The 17,079-nt window shown below is 41.5% G+C and overlaps 1 protein-coding gene across 2 annotated transcripts in view; it reads right to left on the bottom strand.

Moving 5' to 3' along the window:
* The window catches only part of LOC143294903 (ras-related protein Rab-23-like), a 43,839-nt gene extending 31,228 nt beyond the window's left edge, over positions 1–12,611 (bottom strand). The window contains exon 1 of one of the 2 annotated variants that reach the window (XM_076606420.1): positions 12,558–12,611. The gene's annotated coding sequence lies outside the window, so the exon portion shown is untranslated. Of the gene's footprint in view, positions 1–799; positions 912–12,557 lie in introns of those variants that run through there. The other variant, XM_076606421.1, reaches the window with a different exon arrangement.
* Positions 12,612–17,079: the final 4,468 nt, after the last annotated feature.

Here is a 17,079-nt window from a genome sequence, read left to right on the forward strand (position 1 = left end):
GTGGGGGGGGGGCGTGGTGGGGGGTGTCTCCTAGTTTCAAACCCGTCCCCTCTGTGTTGTTCAGTACAGTAACAATGTGGTATGACTATAATATAGTCAGATCCATTATTTCATGTACCAAGCTATGGGGGAAGACATGCGGGACAGCCGCATTGTCCGTCTCCACGCCCAAGGCATGCTGATCGTGTGCTTGTGGCCCGGTCCCCACAAACTATCATACCGACAGACAATCCAGTGACTTATTTGACAGTTTTCTGTGGACTCTTATTTCTGTTTCATGCTCTTGTCACTTCGTCTGTACTGGTTTAGCCTGAAGGACAAGTTTCCATAATGAAGTGATAAATAAAATGTTTTTGTTTAATCTTCACGCCGGCACGAGCGTGTGTGCATATATCCACAAGCTCGCATTCTCACTCATACTCACACAAGCATTCATTCATGTACACACTCGCATACAACATCCACATGCACGCACATACACTAAAATATCATATAGCCTAACACACACACACACACACACACACACAGAGGCCCACACCCCCTACCCATACACAGGAGTGCGCACTGCCGGTCCACACCATTCAACAATCTTACTACCTCCACACGCCCATAACATACAAGCCACTTCATACATCATCACGTCCAATATTCACAGCCTAATCACCTCAGCAAGTCAGTCAATCAACCAATCAATCAGTACATTATTCAATGCTTTCATTACCTCCACACAGTACCACAATATCTACAGGTATCCTTTTAGAACACTGCAGCGAAGCAGACCGTCGCATAAACCACTTACTCAATCAATTCATACAATCACGATATCCGATGATTCATGACCTCCACAGTCTCACGACACGCAGGTATTTTTCAGTTCCTTTGGTACACCACACGGTAGCAAGCTGCAGTAGCAATCAATCAAACATCCAATCCAACCACCATCACAACCAACAGTCCAAGGGCCTTCGCAACCCCGCAATGTCAAATCATCCCAGCTAAAAAGGAAGGGGAGGAAAAAGAAAGAAAAAGCAAAGGGGGTGGGGTGGGAGGGGAAGAAAAACCACACTGAAGCAGCCCGAAGCACGTGAAAGCACGCGGCGAGAGCAGCAGCAGAACCTTTAAAAACAACACACACACAAAAAGAGCAGCGGCAGACAAAGTGGCCGCAGTGTTGACACAAAGGTTCACACAAGTCCCGGCTCCTCATTCCCCTAACCACACAGCCATCCTCCCCACACTGGTGACATCGCACAGCGGAATAGCGGCCCAGCCGATGGTGATGTCAACTGAACATGGCCCCGTCCTTCATCTTTGCACATTGACATTGGGGTTGTACCAAAGACCCTATGTATCAAATAAAAGGTCGTTGGTGGTATTTTCAAAGCTCTCCATAGGGGTGGTACCAAAAGACCCCTTTGACAGTACTTCGAAACTCTTTCTTCTGTTGGGGTCAAACTATACACAGGTGGGTATGGGCAACTAGGGTTACACACACACACACACACACACATGACAACAATTAGTTCACAGCGGTACGCGTTACACTTCCGTCAGCCGTGTCAACATGTTTTGAAGTGAATGAGTCCACACTCTTCTTCTTTATTTCATCTTCTTTTTTTCTCTCTTTTTTTCAAAGGGAGGAGGTGATGAGTTAATAGCTTTTTAAATGGCAAGGTATGGCATATCACACAGCCATCCTCCCCACACTGGCGACATCGCACAGCGGAATAGCGGCCCACTGTCCGTGCTCACAGTTTCATTTATGTGCTGGTATGGAAGTTTGGGAGTGAGGAGTAAGCGTGTTTTGAGTGTATGCAGTAAAATTGTGGGAGTGAAACAAGCTAGTATGCAAGAGCTGTATGAAAGTCGAGTGGTTAAAAAAAGCAGGCAGATAGCAACTGACGACACCCATATTTTAGCAAAGTATTATGAGCTGTTGCGATCAGGACGACGCTACAGAACTTTTAAGTTGAAATCCAGAGCTCTGAAGACTTTTATTCCACGTTCAATCCACCTTTTAAATTCTTGAGAACTGTATGTGTGTGTGTGTGTGTGTGTGTGTGTGTGTGTGTGTGTGCGCGCGCGCGCACTCTCATGTGAGACGTGTGAAAGTCCGTGCATGATAGGCTGTACCTTGTTCTAGTTGTGGTGTGTGTGTGTGTGTGTGTGTGTGTGTGTGTGTGTGTGAGTGCGTGTGTGTGTTTACTGAGCTTAAAACGTGACAATTGGTTATAATGAATGTGCAATATGTAGGAAGAATAATGTGCAATATGCAGGATGATGTGTGCTGATTATCTGGTTGTGGTTTTCCGCAATTCATCTTTATTCTTATCTTATCTGTCTATTGTAATCAATGTGCAGTATAGTATATAGTAGGCTATGTTTATAATTATATTCAAATAATGTTTCTTAAATTTTTCTGTTTTTACTTTAAGAATACTAGTTATTACCTGCAGTGTGTGGATATATGTATGAAACGATGTATGTGATATTTTTTACATTTGTTTCTTCGTAATATTTGTAGGGGCTGTTGTTGGCTTTTACAGTTATGGTCTCCATGTTGTTTACTTGTCTATGTTGTGATAATGCACCTGACCAAATTTCTCCAGTTGGAGATAATAAAGTTATTCTTATCTTATCTTATCATATTTTTTGATGGAGGGCGGAGTGCGGAGTGGATGTCAAGGAAAACCCATCGGGTTGGAGGGAGAACGGGGTGCGGCCCGGGGTGGATGTCAACGAAACCTGTCGGGTGCTGCTGGTACCCGAACCAGGGACCAGAAAGGTGGAGGCACTGAACACTCAGCTGTTGTTCCGTGATCCTTTCCTGAATAATACTGCCTAAAACACATCACTGTTCGTGATACGTGTTTCTTCTTTTCTCTCTTTCTTTGTTTTGCTATATTGTTGTGCTGTATGTTGCTCTGCGCATTCGTTTTTTTTAGTCCAGTTCTGGAACATGCATAGGCGCACGCGAGAGAGGGGAGACAGAGGGAGAAAGACACAATGACAGAGAGACTGAGACACACAGAGAGACACAGAGAGACACAGAGAGAGACACAGAGAGAGACAGATACAGAAAGAGACTGAGAGGGGGAAGGGCCGACATAAACAGAGAGACAGACAGACAAAGAGAGAGACAGAGACAAAGAAAGAGAGGCAGAGAGACAGAGAGAGACAGGAACAGAGGGACAGAGAAAGAGACAGACATATAAACGGATTCAGAGACAGAACAAAAAAAAAGTTTTTCAGTGCGAGACAGAGAAACAAAGAAACAAACACAGCGCCCACCGCCTTTCCAGCAGAATCGCCATCTCAGGCAGGTCCACACAATATCTCTTCAGGTGACACAATCGGCCCCAACACGGCACGACACCAGGAAATATGGATAGTGCAATCAGCAGGTAACCCCACCAGGCGGCAAACAAGCGGATCAATGATTGGAGGGAGGGAGGAGGGGCAGATGAGGGGATCGATACATGATCGATCGGAGAGAGTGGATGATGTTTGGTTCTCTGTCGAACCGGCGAGAGAGATCGTTATTGCTGGACCGGTTCGTTGCTGTTGTTTGTTTGGTTTTTGGTCGTGACTTCTTGTGTATTTCGGTAGAAAAAAAAACCTGCTAGAATATACGTACTGATACGTGTAACACACACACACACACTCTCTCTCTCTCTCTCTCACTGACACACACACAGACAACCATGCAAGCAAGCGCGGATTAAACTAAAAAGAGAAAAAAATCACGCTTCTGCATTGCATTTCACAGTTCCATTACTCTTACACAACACATTTCCAACAACAGAATACAGACATCATGAACCTGCCAACTCCCTCTGCCTCTCTGTTTACTATCTGTCAAAAACTCTCGTTGATCATATGCTAACAACAAACGGAAATCCTTCCCATGGACGATAAACTCAACCGACAACAAACACCTCCGAAAGAATAAAATATATGGCGGCAACGCAAACATGTCAATGTATGCAGAGTACGACTCCTTGGGAAGACTATCACACATACCTCAAAGAAGCTCCACAATGCGGTTTGTCCTGGAAAGGGCCAATAAGAACTCGGTCCACAGCGCTGAGAATAAGGTATTATGGACGGCCTGACAGCCGTGACTCCCTGTGAAGTCATGCCGTGGAAGTCATGCCGTGGCGGTTCGGTTAAGTTCCACAAGATTCTATGTATAGCTGTACATCTCTCTCTCGTTTTCTTTGTCTGCCTGTCTGCATGCGCACCTGATTGTGTGTGTGTGTGTGTGTGTGTGTGTGTGTGTGTGTGCGTGTGTGTGTGCGAGAGAGTGAGAGAGAGAGAGAGAGAGAGAGAGAGAGAACAACAAAGCGGTTTATTTGATAGGGCGTAAACGTATGAAAATTATATACAAAAAGTTAACTGTCTCCTAGATTTCAGATTCATTGTGTTCGCGAAAATGCGACCAGTCAGTGTCAGTATGTCATATAAAAGTGCTCATTTTTGTAAATAAGACTGACTGTGGAAATATATATATATTTTTTACTTCTTTATAATTTTTGTGTCTTTCCCAAAAGCGTATTACCACAATATACAAAATGTATGGGGAAAAAACTGATCAAGCAATGACGGATTAATCTAGCATTGTAGTGGTATAAGCACTCTTCTTTTGTCAAGGTTTTTGGAGGGGAAAGAGAGAAAGGGTGGAGAGAGATAAGCAGAGAAAGAGAGATATTTTCAGCATTAGTAAAACCACTTCTACCACCCCTCACCTCCCCTATCCCCGCAAATTTGCTAACCATTTTGACCGACAAGCTTTATCTGGTTAACGAGATTCGGTCGCATTTAAAACCCCAGAATTAAGCCCTCTCCATACTAGCATGTATAAACTCGGGCTTCAGCCAATGAGCGGACAGAACAAAACGACTTGTCCAAGGTTCCATTAAGAAAGGAAGGCACTGCCAGCAACTAACTGCTGTTGGGTGCAAAGAACTTGAACAAGGAGTAAATCGCCCGCCCCCCTTCTAAAAAAGACAAAAACAAATGAAAATAAACGAAAAAGAAAGAAAGGAATGGCTGCAGTGTTCGTGATAAACACAACTCTAAACAAGAAGAGAATCGTTCAAAACACAAACATTTATCAAAAGCACATTATCGGCAGAACGTTTCTTTGCTGTTTGGAGATGATAAAGTATATACAAATGTACTGCCAGAAGACGTCATCACTGTTCAGAGACATGTGCCCTCCTGTTTGAATTCTGTTCAGCCGTTGACCCAGACTGGAACGTGGAAAGGGAGAGAAGCTGACTACGCGCCACTCCCTCATTACAATGCATCTCACGGACATGCCCCTCCCTTCAGAAATTTTTGTTTTTTTCCCACCCGCCCAAAACAAGTACACAACACTGGCGACAAAAGAACAGGTGCGGATACACTGTCAGAAACACACATGACACTGGCTGACACTGTCAGACACACACATGACACTGGCTGACACTGTCAGAAACACACAGGACTCTGGCTGACACTACCAGAAACACATAGGACACTGGCTGACACTGTCAGAAACACACAGGACACTGGCTGACACTACCAGAAACACATAGGACACTGGCTGACACTGTCAGAAACATACAGGACACTGGTTGACTGCAGGTCATACGATTGTCTGTCACTGGAGAGACTGGCTGACTGTAAGTCATGCGATTGTCCATCATTAGATCTAGGGTCAGGTTAAGCAGCACACCAGGCAACCCTTCTAAAATACCGCACTGCTCACTTCCGTGGCAAGAGTGGAAGATCTGAAAAGGTACTATGAAGGACACTGCCTATCTCACCAAACCCTGGCTTGCAGACAAGACTTGACAGGAAGCCTTCAACAGCATTACAAACAAAAGAAATAACAAATGGGATGAACCACAAAATCTGCTTGAGGTGAAGAAAGCCCTGGCCTAGTTGTCCATTTCAGGAATGACTGATACAAAACCATCCGAAGTTTATACGTGTAGCATTTCACAGTTGCAGGATAACCTGCAACAATTATTCTTTACCATAATTATGATCACAGAAATTTCTTTTTTTTTAAGCCACTGTCCTCAAGACCATGACGAGTATAAGCGAAATTTGCATTGTACACTAAAAGCATGCAAAGAAACGCGGTCATTTCCAACTCTTCAACTCTTTTGCAAATTGTTGAGATACATCTCAAGACAAAGTCTTTGTGGTAAAAAGATCATGGAGCAGACAGACATGTATAGTCCGGCACCAGTCACAGACCCCAAACCCAAGCCCATAACACATGAAGAACGTCGGCCACTGGGTAAACAAACTCAAAGATCACGTTGAGCCGGTCACATCTGAAGAATGTCAAAGGAACTTTTCTGTGGCGAAGTGATGGAGCTGGAGCACATTCCATTTACGACCAGAAGAAACGTTTCAAGAACAATGAAAAATCACACCTGTGTGTATCCATACATTCTGTGTGGTCACAGGTCCGTCTCATCAAGGACTCACGTCGATCCCTCGAACAACGCAATTTTCACTGAACCTTCTTCGTTCGTGGGCTGCAACTCCCATGTTCACTCGTATGTACACTAGTTGGCTTTTACGCATATGACCGTTTTTAACTCCACAATGTAGGCAGCCATGCTCCGTTTTCGGGGGTGTGCATGCTGGGTATGTTCTTATTTCCATAACCCACTGAATGCTGATGTGGGTTACAGGATCTTCAACGCGCTGCCTACTTCAAGGCTGCCTACTTTTACACATGATGTGGGGTTCAGGCATAAGCAGATCTGCAGTGAACCAAGACCCCAGCCCGAAACAACAAGGCCTTAAGGGCGTCAACCATCATGTCATTAACTCCACTCAACAGTACATCTCACGTTTGACAGAGTCTAAGTGTACGTTTCACGTAAAGTTTTCAATGTCTAAAACCTTTAAATCTCTTCGGTCCTACCGGGAAACGAGACACAACTACTGACACCAACAGCTGAGAAAGACAATACAGGATCTTTTACCAGTGACAGATATATATCTGTCTAGCACTGTGGTGTCAAAACGTCTCTTTGGGAACGTGTCACTCACTAATGACTTTTTTGGGCAATGACTGTGGCCACTTGTCACATAATACCTGTGTCAGCATTAGCGAGATATTGAGTCTTAATGCGACTGAAACTCAACACTGGAGCTAAGAAATGAGCATAATTATGACGAGCAACGGAACCTTTTTTCGTTCTTTTTTTTTTTTTTTTTTTTGGTGTGGTACTCATTGTGTGTGTGCGTGTGTGTGTGTGTGTGTGTGTGTGTGTGTGTGTGTTGTACAGGATGGTATTTGTTTTTTTTCCCAAAATATTTTTAACCTTCATCCGGTTAACAGACCGATAACACCTTCGTTACCCTTTCAGTTTCACTGTGGGTTTCTCCTTTCAACACAACAATGGGCGGGGACCACCACACCACCCTACAATACGGACCTTCCTCGCGTTTTGTTCAATGCATGGAGTTTTAAACCTGTCTGCGTATGTGTTTCTGTGGACCAAACGGTTGTGTGTGTGTGTGTGTGTGTGTGTGTGTGTGTGTGTGAGTAAGCACATGTGTATGTGTGAGAATGTGTATGTGGATGCACAAGCACGCAGGCGTGTGTGTGTGTAAGAAAGCATATATATAAACATTCATATATGTGGATCAAATTTCTCCATGCATATGTCTGTCAAAATGGAGGAGTAAAATCAGCGGATCATGCATGCCACATAAAAATGGCACACTTTGAAACAAGCAACCATGGACGAACAGCAGAAAGGCAAAGAAATACAACAAGGAGGCGTCAAAGTGTGCGGGCTGATCCATACATGCTGCACCATAACTGCTAAATAGAATTTTGCTAAAAGGGTATGGTTGAGCTGAGGCCTGACCTACACCTAGACCCAACACACTGATCAGTCAGACCATCAGTGACAGTCTACGAAATGCTGCACGGTGATAAAAAAAAAAAAAGAAGAAAAGATCATCACCTTGCACACAGTCAATAAGTACAGTGGTTTGTATGTAACTCCCTTGACCTCACCTCGGAGCTCTTAAAAGGCGCTTCCTTTTTGTTCTCTCTCTCTCTCTCTCATTCAGTCAGTGCTTTCTTAACTGTCCAGACAATTTCAGATGCAGATCTATATCAGCATAAACAAACACACACACCCCTGAAACCTTTGAAGCAAACGTGGTTAGTATTTGCTTGCAAGTTGCTGTGCATGAGGTTTCAGGCTGCGAGCTGTTCGTTGTCACTTGACTCACGGCTGGGAAGGTGTGTACTTGATGGACTTGCAGAAAGCGGGAGGCTTTGGGCAAATCCCAAGTCAACGTCAGACAGGCCAAACAAATACCACAGGAAACGAAAGGCAGTCTGCTTGTCTAGCCAGCCTCCATTGGTACATTTGCTTCACCTGTGTGAATTTGTGTGTGTGTGTGTGTGTGTGTGCGTGTGTGTGTGCGTGCGCGCGCGCGCGCGCGCGTGTGTGTGTGTGTGTGTGTGTGTGTGTGTGTGTGCGTGTGTGTGTCTGCACGTGCGTGCGTATGTGCACGCCTGTGTGTGAATCACAAGGGTGTAACCATTCATGTATGTGTTCATTCACACATGCAGAGCTGTCACAGGACAAAGTATATGTCACAGTAATAAAGCTAATATATATAGATATATATGTATCGATTGCATGCATGGTATTTATCACTGTACTAGAATAAAAATCCAGACAGCCTTCAAAATAGAGCATTATCACTACATTCAGAATGTATAAAATGACTTTTTGACACTTCACACTGAAAGGAGCTGTCTTTTTCCGACTTCAAAGTTAATAATTTCACAAGTCATTTAAAGATTAAGTTATTCACAGCACTCACTGTCAACTCAGTTCTAGTTCTACGTGCCGATAGATTATGCTATACCAACAGGACTATCAGCCAAGTTGCTTATCACAAACACATGTAGCGGGAACATTCCATACTGCCAAGTTTCACTGTAATGAATTCCACTGTATCACAGAGACATTTTTCAAAACTCCCATCCTTAATGGTCACATCAAAAGAAAATGTAAAGCAGTTTAACTTCTATCAACTTTTAATACCGCTTGCAAATACCAGGTTGAATGGATTCCAGTTTGATTACCCCCATGCTCACACACACACACACACACACACACACACACACACACACACACTCAGCGTTTAGTTTTTGATTGGTTTTGTCATTGATATAACATGTAAAATCAGTGGTTTCTGTAAACAGTCAAAGAGATTGCTTTTGTTTGAAATCAACACCTTTATCATTAAGTTTACTGCATAAGACATAAGACTGAAAGAACTCAATAATTTTACAATGACAATTTTGTCAAGTTTGTAATGGTATAAAAAGAATTGTTCAAACAAGTTAAGCAGTTAAATGTTACACAAACATGGATAGACATGAATCAATGAAATGGAAGAATACTGGGGACAAAACTCACTTGCTAATATTTTCTTAGCTGATAAATTCATTTCATTTTAATGAAAAACAGGGTGGGAAGAAAACCATTTGTTAACTTCTTTCCTGTCATGTGTAATTGTGTATGCAGTCACTTCAAATCCAACTCAGTTATTTACTGATGTATCAGTGCCAACCAGTCAACATGTGCATGGTCGGTCTTACAAGCAAATCACTGTCATTCCTTCATTGACCAATGGATTGATTTCAGCCTGTTTCCAGATTGAAGCTTGATCAATAACATTTAGGATTTACAGAGTAGTGAAGTACAGACAGACAGACAAACAGACCAACAAAAAACCACACCAGGCAGACATACAAAGTAAATCTTAAACCCAACCCTAAGCACACTATAGTATACTGTGGGCTTCTGGATTTCACAATTATGAGGAAGGGTTGAGTCAGTTATAAAGCTGATATTTACATGGATCTGGTAACATCCTCATGAAGAAGAAAAGAAAAGAAAAAGAAGAGGTGAAGTGAAGCAACTTTAAAAGCATGCACAACAGGACACAGAATCACACACACACACACACACACACACACACACACACACACGCATACACACACACACACACACTCTCTCTCTCTCTCTCTCTCTCTCACACTCACAGGGAACATTTTACACAAACGGCATGAGTGCATACACACATGCCATGTTACTTAACATGACCAAGTGATCAAACTTATTATTTGGAATGAGTTTGTCCTATTTAAGAAAATTCACATGGCAATCTACAATTAAGGAACACAAACGGGGGTGAAAAAGAACATGCTGATTTACAACTCAAGCCCTCAAAAACATCCCTGCAGAGGAATCCTAGAAAACCCCTTATTACTCAACTCCACTGTCAGGAGGAGTCACAATCAAATGCCCAGTTAGAGGAAAGGGTGCAGATCTCTCTCTCTATCTATCTATCTATCTATCTATTCATTTATTTTGCAAGACATGTTTATTTCTGGAAACCCCAAGGTGTTACACAAAAATGTTGCGGCGTATTTCATGTTACCACTACAAAATATGAAATGCATAAGGCACTGTGCTCACAATAAATTACAATGTCCTCAACAGCTGATCTGCTGAGAAATAAATTTTGATGAAAAAATCCATTTTAATGAAGCAACATACAGAAGATTCATTATCATTTTACACATGCGGATATGACCCATAGTAAAGATCCCCTCCCAATAAGCCCTCCATCCCAAAAAATGTGTGTGTGTGTGTGTGTGTGTGTGTGTGTGTGTGTGTGTGTGTGTGTGTGTGTGTGTGTCCCTGTGTGTATATACATGTGGGTGGGTGTGTTTGTGCATGAATAGTGCAGATATGTATGTGTGTGCATGTATGTGTGTGTGTGTGCATGCATGTGTGTGTATGTGCATGCAAGTGTGTGTGTGTGTGTGTGTGTGTGTGTGTGTGTGTGTGTGTGTGTACATGTCTATGTGTGTGAGTGAGGGGTGTGGGGAGTGCAAATGGTGGTAAGTAGAAGGTGGTTATGTACTGTATCATTAACATGACAATCAATTCTATTGTCATGAAAAAAATCAATTAAGAAGAATACAAAGAAAAGGGGGGGGGGGGGGAGAAAGAGAGAAAAAGAGACAATAATGTGAGCAACACCACCACAATCACCACCACAATCACCACCAGTGGCTGTTCAAACAAAGCCAGAAGAGCAGGTTCCAGATCAGCTAAGCTCCTGAAATACCCACATGCTGTCAGTGACCGGAAAGTCAGTGAAGCGGAGGTAAGCAGTTCCAAACAGATCAGAGTGCTATGGGATTTCTCTTCAGATGAGAAACTGGCACAGCAGTATGGGAATCTACACAACTTAAAAAGCTATATCATATTTTATGATAATGAATTCTATACAGCACACATACACAGACACACACACACTGTTTTGTATTGAGGAACAATTTAAACTGTATGGTAACATCCATCATTAAGCACTATATCAACAGATTACTGCAATGTATGAAAAATATTTTCACCCTTTAATTCTAAATTCTGATTTATCTAATCAATGATAAAGTATCCCCTTACCCTCCAAAGGATTGAACACACACACACACACACACACACACACTATTCTTCTTATTATTATCATTATTATATAAAGCAGAGAAACAAGAAATGACAGGACTCAAAAAGGAAAGAAAAATAAATGTGCATAAGGACAGAAAGGAACACCTTCCCCATGCTGTCACATCTGTTCTTGCTACACTGATTCTTTTATCATGACAGATACACCATGTTATCATTTCATATTGTCATTCGTTTTCAGTTTATTATTTTAAGTAACATTCTGTGTTGTCTGAAACTGCTGGCCAATAACAAAACTTTAAAATTTGTGGGCAACGAATATGAATTATAATTTTATGAAATACAACCCTTTTATTTTTAACGACCCTTTTAAATCTCTTTTTCAAAGTTTCGGGTTTTTTTCCAGTAAATCTTTCAAACAAATCAAATTAATACACACACACACACACACACCACACACACACACACACACACACATGGTCTTGAACCTGTATTAACTGATGTAGACTCGAATTTCAGGCTTGCTTCGGCGGTTTTATTGAATTTATTATCAGATAACAGTTTCAGTTTCAGTTTCAGTAGCTCAAGGAGGCGTCACTGCGTTCGGACAAATCCATATACGCTACACCACATCTGCCAAGCAGATGCCTGACCAGCAGCGTAACCCAAGGCGCTTACTAATCTAGGCTTAGTCAGGCCTTGAGAAAAACAAAAACAAAAAAACAACAACCAATATTGCATAACACACTCCGTTCATTCCGTGCATTCTATTTCAATTGGAAAAAAAAAGGATTTCACATCAACATTAACAACATGATAATCGCGCCTCGCGGGACACATCGACGCACATAGAGTTTGATCAATAGTAAACAAACACCGATTCAGACTGATGCAGTGAAACCTAACTAAAAAAAAAATCGAGTACAAGCAAAATACAGACCTTTGATGATAATGCTAACTGTTACATTTCAAACAATATACGGCGTCTGCTTCAAAGCGTTCCAAATGAAATGCGAAAGTGATACATACCTGAGAAGTGAGTCGTCTGCACAGGTAAATCTGAATCGAAGCGGTCGATGCTGTGACGCTCCAATTTGTTGTCAGGTCCAAACAAGAATCTACCAATACTGGTTTAGGAGCTCAAGTGGGTATTCTGATTTGTCTCTGATTCCATTGTTGGTCGAGTGAACAAAGTAATAGTAAAGCCATCTCTCTATGGTACAGAGATAAGCAAGTACAGAAAATGAAAATAGTAATCCTCAAAAAGCATGATTATCATATATTACAACATTTTACAAAGGAGTTACATAAGATGATTTTTTTTTTTGTTTGTTCAGTGTTTCAGTGTAATTGCTTTTCTTCAGTCACCCGTGAACAGACATCGAGATAGTTACGCACACACACACACACACACACACACCGTACTGACACACACACATATGATATATATATATATATATATATATATATATATATATATATATATATATATATATATACTAGGAGAGAGACAAGATAAGACACTGAAATTTTTTATTATCGAGGATAATAGATAAGCACTGGCGCGCTTTTTTTCACTCCAGTCCCCGACTGCCCTGAAACAGGGTCTCAGCACAAAACCACATTATATATGTCATTGCATGCACTACACAATGAGAGAGAGAGTTAAGTTTATACACAAATAATCAGATATGATGCAATATTTTGACGTATAAATCACAAAATATGATTCAAACTTACTTACGAATGACCAGAATGATGCAATGCCAGACAGCAGGACCAAGTTGGTCTCAGAACGGTCCCAGATGGCGGGCTCCCCTTCCTTCTCACTACCGGTACAGTCGGGTCTGTCAGTCATTCAGACTGTGGGATTGTTTTGGTGAGTGTTTGCAGGTGGTGAATTTCACTGATATAGAATGTGCGACTTCATCGCCTGAGTGGGGGCAAGGCCGGACAGAGTGAGTTTCAGTATACTGTAAAGTTTGTATCATAATTCATTCCTAATGCTTTGTAATAAGTAGAATGTGCGACTAGTCGATCGAGTGGCTTGATTTTTAAAATTTTCTTTTCTTTCTTCACCCCCCTCCCCCCACTTTTTTTGCTGATATGGTCGATATCTTTTAATTTTCTTCAATATCTGTTGTAATGTAAATGCAATGTAAATGCTCACCTCAGTATGATCAAGTGTAATTATCTTATGTGGCCAGTGCCTCGATCCCTCCCTCCCTCATGTCTGCTTTGATCCTCAGTTTCTTTACTTACCTTTGCCAGCGGGAGTGTGGTCCGTTCGTTGGAGGTGTCACTTCTTATCAGTGTAACATTATTTGTTTTGTATTTGTATTTCTTTTTATCACAACAGATTTCTCTGTGTGAAATTCGGGCTGCTCTCCCCAGGGAGAGCGCGTCGCTACACTACAGCGCCACCCATTTTTTTGTATTTTTTCCTGTGTGCAGTTTTATTTGTTTTTCCTATCGAAGTGGATTTTTCTACAGAATTTTGCCAGGAACAACCCTTTTGTTGGCGTGGGTTCTTTTACGTGCGCTAAGTGCATACTGCACACGGGACCTCGGTTTATCGTCTCATCCGAATGACTAGCGTCCACTGAGACCACCACTCAAGGTCTAGTGGAGGGGGAGAAAATTTCGGGGGCTGTGCCGTGATTCGAACCAGCGCGCTCAGATTCTCTCGCTTCCTAGGCGGACGCGTTACCTCTAGACCATCACTCCACATTATGTGCGAAGGTGCGCAAGGATGAGTGAACACAAAACAACAGCTTCTTCTTTTCTTTTCTTTTTTGTTTGTTTGTTAACAATGGTGCATTTAACTCGAATCTCTTTGTGGCCTTTGTCTTTTTGTGAGCGAGAGTGAAACTGATTAAAAACTTAATTTTCAGTTTTTGAGCGGTGAGATTGAGGAAGAGTGACTGACTGAGCGAGACTGCACTGATAACTGAGTGGGGACGAGTGAGATACGGTTTAAGCGAGCGTGAGTGATTGATAACAGTCTCTCACTCTCTCCCTCATTATTATTACTTTCTCAGTCGATCCCTCCCTCACTTTCTCAATGACTGGTCACTTATGCAAACTCTAATTAAATTAATTCCCACCCTTAAGTTCACTATCATTGTCACTGGTCACTGTCAATCCTAATTCCCTTTTGATTTCTGTCATTCTCACTTCATACCTCTTTTTTTTTTTAAAAACTATTTCAGTCTCTCTCTCTATCTCTGACTTGCCTCTGTTTATTAATGCCTTATGTGAGATGTTTGCAGATGATACAGCATCACATACAAACCACACCACAATAGACAAAGTGTACTATACTCTGCAACAAAGCATGGTCCAATTTAAATCACATGCATCTACATCCAAAGAAAACGAAATGTCTCATAATCACCACCAGACAGAAACGCCAAAACTTTTCACACAACCCTCCACCCCTTTCCATAAATGGTCAACCAATTGAAGAAGTTGACAATCATAAAATTCTTGGAGTCACCATTGATAACAATTTATCTTGGTCCAGTTATATATTATGTCATTATGCAAAACTCTGTCCAAACGTATTTATCAGCTATCCAGAATTAAACATTTTCTTGATTTACAGTGTCAAAAATTATTCTTTTTTGCTTATATTGAATCACATATCAACTATGCGTCAACACTCTAGGATTCAGCTAGCGATGATGTATTAAAACATTTACTAAGTCTGCATATAGACGAGCTCTTAGATTAATCATTCTGAAATTTTCATCTCTGACTGCTGACGACTACAGACACTTAAATATTCTTCCCCTAAAACTTTAACTTAAATACAACAAAGCACTTTTTATGTTTACAATCATGTCTGATCATGCTCCATCTTTGAGAGATAGATTTCCCACAACGCTAATCCGACGGTCAGACTAACAAGATTGAGATCCCCATCCCAGGAGTAGATCTGTTTAAATCCAGTCTCATTCATTCAGGAGAATGTTTATGGAGTAATATTTTATCCAGTTTTAATGTACAGAAAAGCATTCAAGAATATATAAAAAAAAAAAATAAATAAATAACGAAAAACAACAACAAACAAACAAACAAACAAAAAACCAACAACAACAACAACAACAACAACAACAACAAAAAACAACAACAACAACAACAACACACACACACACACACACACACACACACACACAAAACACACACATAATGGACAAATATGTCAGGAATCCTATTTGATTTTAATTTGATTTTATTCTATTGAATACACATATAATTTAGTTGTATGTCTAACCACTATTGCAAGACTTAATATATACAACCACAATCTCTGTCCTACATATTTCAGTTGTGTGTTTTGGGTGGTTTTTTGTTTTGTTTTTTGCTGTTGTTGTTTTTTTGAGCGTGGTCATTTGCATCTTCATAATATGAAGTTTGTATCAGGATTATAAACATGTGCATGTTTAAATGTGTATGTGAATGTCATGTCCTTATTTCTTTGTTACTTTGTGAATATTTTGATTCATTTTCATTTTCTTTTTGCCCTGAGGGCTGGATGAAAAAAAAGCACATGGATGTTTATTCCACTTCCCTAAAATAAAAATTAAAATTAAAAAACAACAACACCACCTTCGTTCGTTCTGTTTCACGCACAGCTTTCTCTCGCTCACTATCATGCACAACACCTGACGATACTACAACTAATACCGATATGGCTACTCTGACTTGCGACTATATAGTCCTCAGTAGTGCTGTTGCCGAGCTACTACTACGCAGCCATTTTCGTGACACTATTTTCTTCAGCTTGGTCGCGCCCACTGAGGAAGTCGAACCCACAAATGTCTGTTTGCCAAGATGAACTGCGCGCTCAGCATACACCGCCATCCCGCTGCCCCGAAAGGTTCAACCAAAGATGATTAGGTATCATAGTTCACATCGTGAACTGTGCTCTGAATGCATACACTGAGATCTTAAGTACGAAGAACAAGACTGAGACAACGATCATGCAGTGAAAAAGACGGAGAGAAGAAGAAAGAGGAGTGGGAGATACAAAGAAAAAAAGAGGCGGCGAATACGTTAAGCGGATGGGGTTCTAGAACGAGACAGGGGAGGTGTGAGGAAGTAGAGAGAGGTACAGTTTCAGTTTCAGATTCAGTAGCTCAAGGAGGCGTCACTGCGTTCGGACAAAACCATATACGCTACACCACATCTGCCAAGAAGATGCCTGACCAGCAGCGTAGTACACACATGTAGTATATGCAAGGGGCGGAACTCGCAAGGCGCGGGAGATCCAAGATGGCTGAACTGTAAACTCCTCAGTTGTTCTCCAGACGAATAAATAATTCCGCATTCTTACCTGTGTGTGCCTCTATTTCACTTGGCGACGAGGATGGCTGCTTTTGGACAACTCAAGGAGTTCGGACTTGCAGAAGGGGAAGATTGGGGTCAGTATACAGAACGTATGGAATATTAATTTGTCGCCAATGACATTACTGAGGAGAACAAGAAAAGAGCCGTATTTTTGAGTGCGTGTGGTGGATCTACATACAAGCTCATGTGCGATTTG

This window comes from Babylonia areolata, chromosome 20 (genome assembly GCF_041734735.1).
Source record: "Babylonia areolata isolate BAREFJ2019XMU chromosome 20, ASM4173473v1, whole genome shotgun sequence".
NCBI classification, from domain to species: Eukaryota; Metazoa; Mollusca; class Gastropoda; order Neogastropoda; family Buccinidae; genus Babylonia; species Babylonia areolata.